We start from the raw sequence: 9953 nt of genomic DNA, 5'->3' as shown, positions 1-9953 counted from the left end.
TTCTGGTATACCTACTGACCAGACGATCGAGCAGACTTTAATGCGAGATATTCATGTTGGTGGTGGCATTTTCAAAACATCTTGTGAAGAAAGTAATGTTGCCAAACATATTGAAGGAAAATGCGATACTGCTCTAACGGTTGCTTCACTCGCAAAATTTACTGGAACTTGTTTTGACTCTTCACATCAGCACGCAGATTCAACAGATTCTCGTATAAAAAGAGATGCTGCTGATGTAAAATTGATAGTCTAATACAATTTTTCACTGAAAATAATCCATTTCCATTTGATAGAGTTAGTTTCTTTGTCCAGTGGCGTGGTTGCAGATGAAACGATTAACGTTCACAGAGCATTTGAAGTTGGAGTTGAAACTATGGTCCAGTATGATGGACAACACTTTTTGGAATTATCCTTGTCCCGAAAAAATAACGTAAGATCCATTTTAATGATGGACAGCAAAATAAAATTCTGGTACAGAGGTAGCTATCCATTCCCACGCAATGTATCAGCGTATATTGGTATTAAAAGATTCTCCAGAAGATCTCGCTAAGTATTTCCAGTATGAACTTGCTCCATATCCAGTCGCACTTTTCGATAAAGATGGTATGCGAAAAAGTGAAAAATCTAATTATATAATCTTGTGGAGCCCTTAGACTTGATAGCTTTGGACACCCAGACGATTTCACGTATGTAATAGATGGTGGTTTACTGCTACATCGGATGAAAGTGAATAAAAAAGAAAAATTTGCTGACATATGTGATAATTTTTACTGGTATATACGCCGCAATTACAAAGAGCATGTGGCTGTTGTATTTGATGGCTATAGTGAGGATGGTACAAAATCTGCAGAAAGAGCAAGGAGAAGCAAAAAAAAAAAAAAACAAGCTTACGCTTATAAAATTAGTCCAGAAAAAGAGTTAGAGGTCGGTTGGGACTTTTCTTATTAAACAGCAAAAATAAACAACAGTTCATTGAAATGCTCAAAGAGAAACTGATCGAAAAAAATATACACGTTGAGCAAGCAGTATCTGATGCTGATTTGCTTATTGTTAAAACAGCAATTTTCGCTAGTACAAAATTTGATAGAAAAGTTGTAATAATATGCTCTGACATTGATGTTTTAATTTTATTAAATTGTTTGCATGCAGAAGATAAGGAAATTTATTACTACAAACCATCGCAAGGATCCGTGGACTCGAAAGTTTATAGCAGTAAAAGTTTTGTACAAAAATATCCAAATGCTACAAAATATCTGTTAGTGTTACATTCCTTTACTGGGTGTGACACTACTTGCAGCTATTTTAATCGTAAAAAAAATTATTAAAACTTTTGAAACATCGGAATATCTGTTTGATCATGCTAATACTTTCTTACTGCCAAATCGAACTGAAGAACAAATTTTTGAGGCAGGAAGATATATGGTTTTAGCCTACTATGGTACACAGTTTCAGTCCATCAATGATTTCAGGTGCCATTCTTATATAACTGGTGTTATAAGAAATACTATCAGAGGAAGCTTGAAACTAGAATCTTTAATACCAACTGAAGATGCTTGCTTACAAAATTTTAAGCGAACATATTTACAGGTTCAAACGAGGTTAGGACAGAATCTAGACCCTACCCAATGGGGTTGGGAAATGAAAAACTCTTTACTGCTTCCAATTCCAATGGAAAAAGCTGCAGCTCCTGATGAACTACTGAGAACTTTATTTTGCAATTGTGAGACAGGATGTGGATCCAGATGCGGGTGTAGAAAGGGAGGTGTACACTGTTCACCAGCTTGCTTAAAATGCAGAGAATTTGGTTGTACAAACAATCAACAACCAATCCTCAACAACAACGCTGACATTCTAGAACAACAATTAGCAACTACTATGGGAGACGATAATACTGTTTGAATATTTTAAATAATGTAACTTTTTAAACAATTTAAAAAATTGTAAAAATATTTTATTTATTAATAAAGTGTACTTTGGTTTCATTAATTATTGTTTCAAATTATTTTTTATATCGCTACCCTTTAAAAAAAAAAAAAAATCATGAAAATCGAATGCAATTTAGCACTTTTGCCCTTAAGGGTTGCCCTTTGACCCATAAAATTGCAGGGAAAATTAAATTTAAAAAATTTTGTTCTAATTCTTTAAGTTGCTTCCCATTAAAACAACATTCAAATAAATTTTTATGATAATTTAACGCTACATACACATTTTGCCCTTAAGGGCTGCCCTTTGGGTTTTGGATGATGGAATATATAAGTTTCAAACATTTCAATTCATTTTTTAAATCGCTGCCCTTTTAAACACACACAGTAAAAATTTTATTGAAATATAACGAAAGTTACCAAATGTTGCCCATAAATGTGCCCTTTTTAACCCTTACGTTGGGCTCATTTTGTATCTCACATTGGTATTTAACTAATTTTTAATATTCCAAAAAAATTTGGGCCTTTAATTAATTATTTTCGCATTTTTTTTCGAAATTTTATAACTTTTTTTTATTTTACCCATTTTTACCCCTTTTTTAACCCTTAAAGGGTTAAATTCAATTTTCCCCGCCCTGAAAACTTATAGCGTTTTTTCTACACATCCTAACGAACAATTTGAGCTATTAAAGATTAAAATCGAGGCTGTGGTTTTTTTTGTTTCACTTTTCGATATTATGGTTTCAGGTGCTATACTACATTGGAATTTGGTCGTTCAATAAAAAATCAAACGACCAAAATTGATGTGTGTGTAGCTAGCCTATCAAGCATGTTAATATAATGTAGGCCTAGAACCATTGCAATATCAATTCATTCTTTTATGCCCTTAAACTGAGATATCAGTAACTTAATAGGAAATAAGCTATAATAATGTTGTTTTTATTTTTCCAGATGATGAACCGATGGACCACTCGTACTCTAGGCCCATCAGAACACCAGCTCTCGAGACTATGCAGACACTATGCCTGAACCCTCCAGTCCCACTCCTGCTTCAGCCAGCCAGCCTGGATCCTCCAGTCATACTCCAGCTACTCATGAACTTAGTCACACTCCTGTTTTAGAAATTGAAGGTAACTTTTCCTCATTTATTGTACTCTTTGTTTCAGTGTAATAAACAAAACAGTTGATATATTTTAAAGCAGGATTCAAACACTAATGTTTTCTGTCCACAGATATCAAAGCCGGTCCTCACATTCAAGCTGGTCCAGCAGTTAAAGAGGCTGATGATTACGACAGCCCTGCAGAAGTTTCAGTCAATGGAGAAGAAGTCCAAGGCTGTGAGGAAAAACCATTCAAACCTCGTAAACGGCAGAGAAATGAATCGAGTAGGGAGATAGCTAAGATGCTTCGAAACACTGGCCAATCATATAAATGTTAAGGGTAATATTGTACCACCTAAGTTGTTCTAGAATGTTAATTGCGGTGTCCCAAACAATGTTTTGCAACAATAACAGAAAATGAAAGACAAAAGCAATTTGAAAATTTCCATGAAATTGCAAATTTTAAGAAACAAAATGCTTACTTGTGTGGCCTTATACATTAAGTCCCTGTTCAGTGTAGACGCCCTCGCTCCGGAGAAAAAGTTGAAAAGAAAGATTCAAACTTATTTCATATTTGAAATGAGAGTAACACAGTGCATGTATGCAAAACGTTTTTTTTTCCTCCACCTACTGTCTAAAGTACTTACTTTACTCCCTGAAACATGATACTAAAGTGTCACTTTTTCGCTCTCGGTAGTAAAAAACAGATAAACTCCCTAGGGAGGAAAAGCGACTCCATTTAAATAACATGGGAAGCATCTCTATTTTGAAAACTTACATTGTAATAGGTTTGAAAGTCTAAGCTCAGATGAGAAAGCATAAAGAGGTGTCTGTCATTGAGTCAACTGAATTCAATACCACAACCAGAAATTTGATCAACTCATGAAATATAATATGTTTGTATGATATTATATTCTTAATATTAGTAGACGATAAAAATTTATATAATTTTTAAAATATTTTATTCTATTCAAAATACCAGCCAACTAATATTTTTGATCTGCAATTCAAATCTGAACCGCGTGATGGAGTCAGCCATTTTTGTTAGACACCCAGCTGATATAATTGTTACAACTTTGGCCGATAGATAGCGCAATCGGCAGTGCCAATTAGATGACCGGTTTTTAGGTTTTAGATTTTAGGTTATGTTGTTAGGAAACATTGTCACCAATGATACGTAAGTTATTAAAATGATTTTATTCGTAGTTTCTATAAAAATATGTAGATGGAGGAAAAATGTTGTGTACATCACGAGTGAAAAATACCTTTTCTCCCTCAGGAAAATTGTTGCCCTCGGCTTCGCCTCGGGCTTCAAACTTTTTCCACAGGGAGAAAAAGTCGTACTTTTCACTCTAGATATACAAATAACTATTTTTTAATACCTTTACTGTAAGCGATGGGAGAGTTTGTAGAGCCCTGAATAAACTCAGCGATGGATATGCCCCAGGTGTCGATTCAAGGGGGAAGCATGTAGCTTCACAAAAAATCACTCCAGAAAAAGCTCAGTTAGTGAAGGATCACATTAACAAATTGCCAAGTTTTGAAAGTCATTACACTAGGAGAGACAACCCTAACCGTATATATTTGAGCCCAGAACTTAACATTTCTAAAATGTATCAGCTCTATAGAGAGTGGTGCATGAAATGTGAATATAATCCTGATTTATTTCTACTATGTTCTCATTCTGAAACTATGAGAATGTGTTGATTTACTCAATTATTTATTTCTACTTTGTTCTCATTCTGAAATTACAAGAATGTATTGATTTATTCAAATTTCTACTTTGTTCACTACTGAAATTATTATGACAATGTGTTGATTTATTTCTACTTTGTTCTCATTTTAAAATTACTAAATAAAAGACTTGTGGAATGTTTGACTAACAACTCTAATATTTTTTGTTATTTTATACCTACAACTCTTGGTGTGTGGCACCAAGTCATTTTATTGCATGCATAGTGGTGTAAGTCAGTAGCACCCATAAAAAAAAGAAAAAATAGAGGAAATTATCGAAAATTAAGTAAATATAATGGTATATTAAGCAATTTCAATATTTCAAGTATAGAATCCTGTAAAGGAAGTATTTCTACAGATTCCACTGAGTTCCATTGCTCATTAAATGCGTGTGTTGATCTGTACTTTAATAGAAGTTAGTGTGAGTGCCGTTGCGGTTAATTTTTGATAGCTTATAATATCTTATTCATCATGACAGGTGAAATAATATTACTTACCGTCAACTGGGATGAAGTCATACACCATGACATAACATTTTAAATTTACCACCATACAGCTTGTGAAAAAGTTAGATTATATTTTTTTTTAAATGAAGTGCATTTATAGTTCTAGATACTAAATAAGTTGAATTGAAATAAAATTTTAAAATATAAATTCTTTAATTTTTTTGTATGGTTGAGTTTTGTTAACCAAAATGAACTTCTTTGGAAGAACTGAATATTGTACAATTTTTCATAACCAAACTTTTATGTTGTTGTTTGTTGATGAGTTGTGATGCTCTGTGCGTATTTGCAAAACCTTATAACATTCGTTGGTGATTTATATTAGTTAAAATTAGTAAAATAGTGATTTCGTGGGGTGAAGTCGTTCATCATGCCTAGGCTTAATAAGCCCAGTGGAATTCGGCAAAACCGACTCTACAGTGAGGAAAGTCCTCAGAAAGCAGTTTCCAATGTAAGAAATGGTGAACTCTCTCTTCATAAAGCTGCAGAGATATATTGAGTTCCTGCCTCAACAATTAGTGAACACAGAAGAGGGAAACATCCGGGAAAATATGGTGGTCAGTGTGTTTTGAAAGTTGAGGAAGATGAAAAACTAAAAAAAAGCTCTTCTAACTTGTGCAGAATGGGGCCAGCCTCTTCGAAGTGTGGACATAAAAGTTATTGTTCAGGGATACCTTGACAGATTGGGTAGGGTAGAAAAAAATTCGAAAATGATAGTCCAGGCACTGATTGGATTTTGAATTTTTTGAAAAGAAGCACTGACTTAACAGTGAAATTCTGCGAGAACATTTAACGTGTCAGAGCTGGTGTCAACCACGAGACTATTAATAAATATTTCAACGAATTAGAAAAAAAGATTGGAAGGGGTTCCTCCAGAAAATATCACAATTATGATGAAACAAACGGTAGTGAGATGATCCTGTACAGGTGAAAGTTGTAGTAAAAAGAGAAGTTGAACATGCCAGGAGGATAATAGACAGTTCCAAGTCAAGTATTAGTATAATGATGGCTGTTACAGCATCAGGTTTGGTTTTTCCTCCCTATATGGTTTACAAAGCCAAACATCTATATGATACCTATGATACCTGGGTGGAGGGAGGAGTGCAAGGTGAGCGATTCAACACCAGCCCATCAGGTTGGTTCGACCAGAGATGCTTTGAGGACTGGTTTGAGAAAATCATTCTACCATATGCAAAAAAATGTACAGGCTCGAAAGTGATCATTGGGGACAATTTATCAAGTCATTTACATCCCTGATTAAGCTGATTTACGACTCACACTGGCGCACAAGGAATCTTCCTTTTGCTGGCGTTTTTGCCTCACCTACTGTACTTATGCAAGTGAACATAAATATTAAATCTTCATTTTATAACTATTATTCATAATATAAAGGATATCATTTCGTTATTATATCTAATTAAATAAATTTATGTATCTTGGTTTAAGTGCAGTAGCATATACTTATATTTATTTTTTGTAAAGCTTTTTTGTATTTTGTTTTTGGCAAATAAAATTCACTCGTTCATTCATTTTTATGCAGAAGTTATTGAACAGTGGATATAATATTAGGTTTGTGATGCTTCCACCAAATTCGACACATTTGTGCTAGCCACTGGATGTGTGCTTTTTCAAACCATTGAAAAGTGCTTGGCGGAATGTTCTTGATCAGTGGAAGGTGAAGAATAGAGAAGTTCTGCCAAAAAATGAATTTCCATGCCTCCTCAAAGAAACATTGGAAAAAATAGGAGCAGTAAAGCAGTCTTCCAATGCAGTTTCAGGCTTCAAGACAGCATGTATATCACCATTGAATCGTAATGCTGTTTTAAAAAAAACTACCAAGTGTCCCAGAAGCAGAAGACTCAACTGACATGGAGGATCCATGGACATCTTCCATTGTTGAACACCTCAACAAGCTGTGCGCCCCTGAGAAGAAAGCAGATGGGAGGAAGGAAAGAATCCCTGTTACACCTGGAAGGAGCAGCTGATGGGTGAACTTCTAGAAGAAGAGGAAGCAAACCTCAGTGCAGATGACCCAGACCCAGAAGGAATATCAGACACCAGCAATAATGCACCTTAAAGTCCCACAATCCCACCAGTTGAACAATCTCCTGTCAAAGGAGACTTTATCATGAAGCAGGTCACAACACAACAGGATCGTGTGTTCTTGGGGGAAGTCCTAGATATTTTGGACAGCAGTGATTTGGATGATAGGCCAAAACTCTTCCTGAAATTCTCAAGAAAGAAGATTGGTAAGAAAGACACTTATTTTGTATTCCCAAACATTGATGATCTAGAAGGAATTTCATTTCAACAAAGCATTAAATCAGTGAGGCTATCTTCAAATCGAAGAGGAATGTATTTTTTTCAAATATTGATTCAAGTAATATCAAGAGGCTAGATGAAAATATAAATTTGCAGTTGCCATTTATAGAATAAACATTGTTCATATTTTTTCATTTTTTTTTTACTTTTAGATTTATGTGTTATATACTTTTAATAGCTCAGTACTTATTTATTTGATGATGTTTGTGTGATTTTATGCAAGTACTATGAATTTAAACCATTTCAAGTTGCTAGTTGTTGCCTACATTCATAGAATATAAAAATTATTTGAAGGAAAAATAAATTTTCAAAAACTAATGTTTTCCAACTAAATGATAGGCCTATTATTGTCAATAAAGTGTCTATACTTTTGATATTTATTGATCGTTTTGTATAAACCTATTTTCTAAGAACACAATTTAGTGTTCGACTTCAACCTTATATCAACCCTGAGTCATACACAATGGTAAATAGATATGTGTACGACTTCACCCCAACCCATAAAAAAAATAATATAGAATTTTTGAAAATTATTTTTATAGTTTGGATAGTTAGGTGAAGTGTCAAGGAATGATCTATGAATTTTTCATGTCTCCAAAAAAAAACGTTTTGTAGCGTTTATTTGAAAAAAAAAAACGTCCAAAAGTGTATGACTTCACCCCAGTCGACAGTACACTAATGGTGAAATGGCAGACATGCATTTAATGTACGGTCTTGCACATTGCAACAGTCGTGAGGCTAGACGACTCTACCAGGAACATTTTCCTCATTGACAGTCACCGACTCATAAAATATTTTCTTCCATTCATAGAAGGCTGGAAGAAGTACTAGAGAACTAGCCTTGGATTTCGGTGTTAGTAATTAAATTGTCTGGAAGATTTTACACGAGCAGCGATTGCATTCTTATCACAATCAAAATTAATGGTCCAGGCTCTTTTGCCTCGAGATTACTTTATCATTCAACAAAAAAATTACACTAACCACATCACAGTAGATTTTCAAAATTTTCCCCCTAATTTAAAATGCCATCTTGTCATGGACTGCCAAACTCTTTCGAAGATCCCAGGTGTCTTACGTATTCTTTGAATCCCATAAATAATCCTTGTGCTCAACTCTTGTATGGTATCTACAGGCGAGTTGTAGACAAGCGTCTTTGAATATGTCCCCAAAAGAAAAAGTCTAGAGGATTGAGGTCAGGTGACCTTGCAGGCTGTGCTACTGAGGCTCCTCAACCAATCCATCTGTTTGGATATGTTTCATTGAAAAAATCTCTTACTTATAATGTGTAATGAGCTGGAGCGCCATCCTGCATGAACTAAATTTTGTTGTGTGTGTATAGTGGCACATCTTCGAGTAACTCATACAGATCAGTTGTCAAGAAATATGAATAACTGTCACCATTGAGCGTATCAGGTAGAAAACGAATAAAAATTTTATCAAGGTGAAATGAAAAGATATTGTCGATTCCACATAATTTATGGTGTTACCCCCAAACACCATTCTTTTTTGGACTACCTAAAACTCATAAACCAGGCATACCTATCAGCCCAGTTATATCAGGCATCAACTCACCAACATCAAAACTGGCCTACAAACTCAACACCCTCTTCAGGAACTACATAACATTCAAGCCTACCTACTCAATAAGGAATTCCAGTGATTTGATTGAGAAGATACAAGACATAAAGCTTCAAAGTACTAACAAACTGGTTTCTTTTGATGTGAAAAACCTCTTCACCAGTGTGCCTGTTAAGGAAAGTATGAACATTGCAGAATCTATCATCAAAGAAACAAATATTGGAGACAACCAGACACAAGATTTAATGAACTGTCTAAAACTGTGTAAAGGTTGAGATTTTTCCAAGTTTGATGGAAATTTTTTCAGACAAGTGGCAGGTCTAGCCTGCCTGGTGAATGACTCACCACTTTCACCATTGCTATCAGATATCTAGAAAAACAAATTATGGACAGTAACAACAACCCATTTACCAACAAAATAGGCTATTGGTACAGGTATGTTGATGATGGAAAGGAACAGATAGGCAGTTGGAAAAATTCCACAATTTCCTGAAAAACCTCAATAACAACATAAAATTTTCTATCGAGAAAGAGAAAAATGGGACAATCAACTTCTTAGATCTTAAAATACAAAGAACTAATGATTCTCCCAAATTTTCAATTTACAGAAAACCCACACAGTGTGACACATTAATACCAAACAACTCATCCCACCCAATAGGTCACAAACTAGCTTCCTTCAAAAGTTTCATCAATAGATTAGTTTCAGTTCCCATGGATAAAACCTTGTTTTTGGAAGAATTGGAAATAATTGAACAGGAGACGTAAATAATGGATATAATTACAAATTGGTT

Source organism: Nilaparvata lugens, chromosome 1, assembly GCF_014356525.2.
Source record: "Nilaparvata lugens isolate BPH chromosome 1, ASM1435652v1, whole genome shotgun sequence".
Lineage (NCBI taxonomy): Eukaryota > Metazoa > Arthropoda > Insecta > Hemiptera > Delphacidae > Nilaparvata > Nilaparvata lugens.
This window is presented reverse-complemented; position numbering follows the sequence as displayed.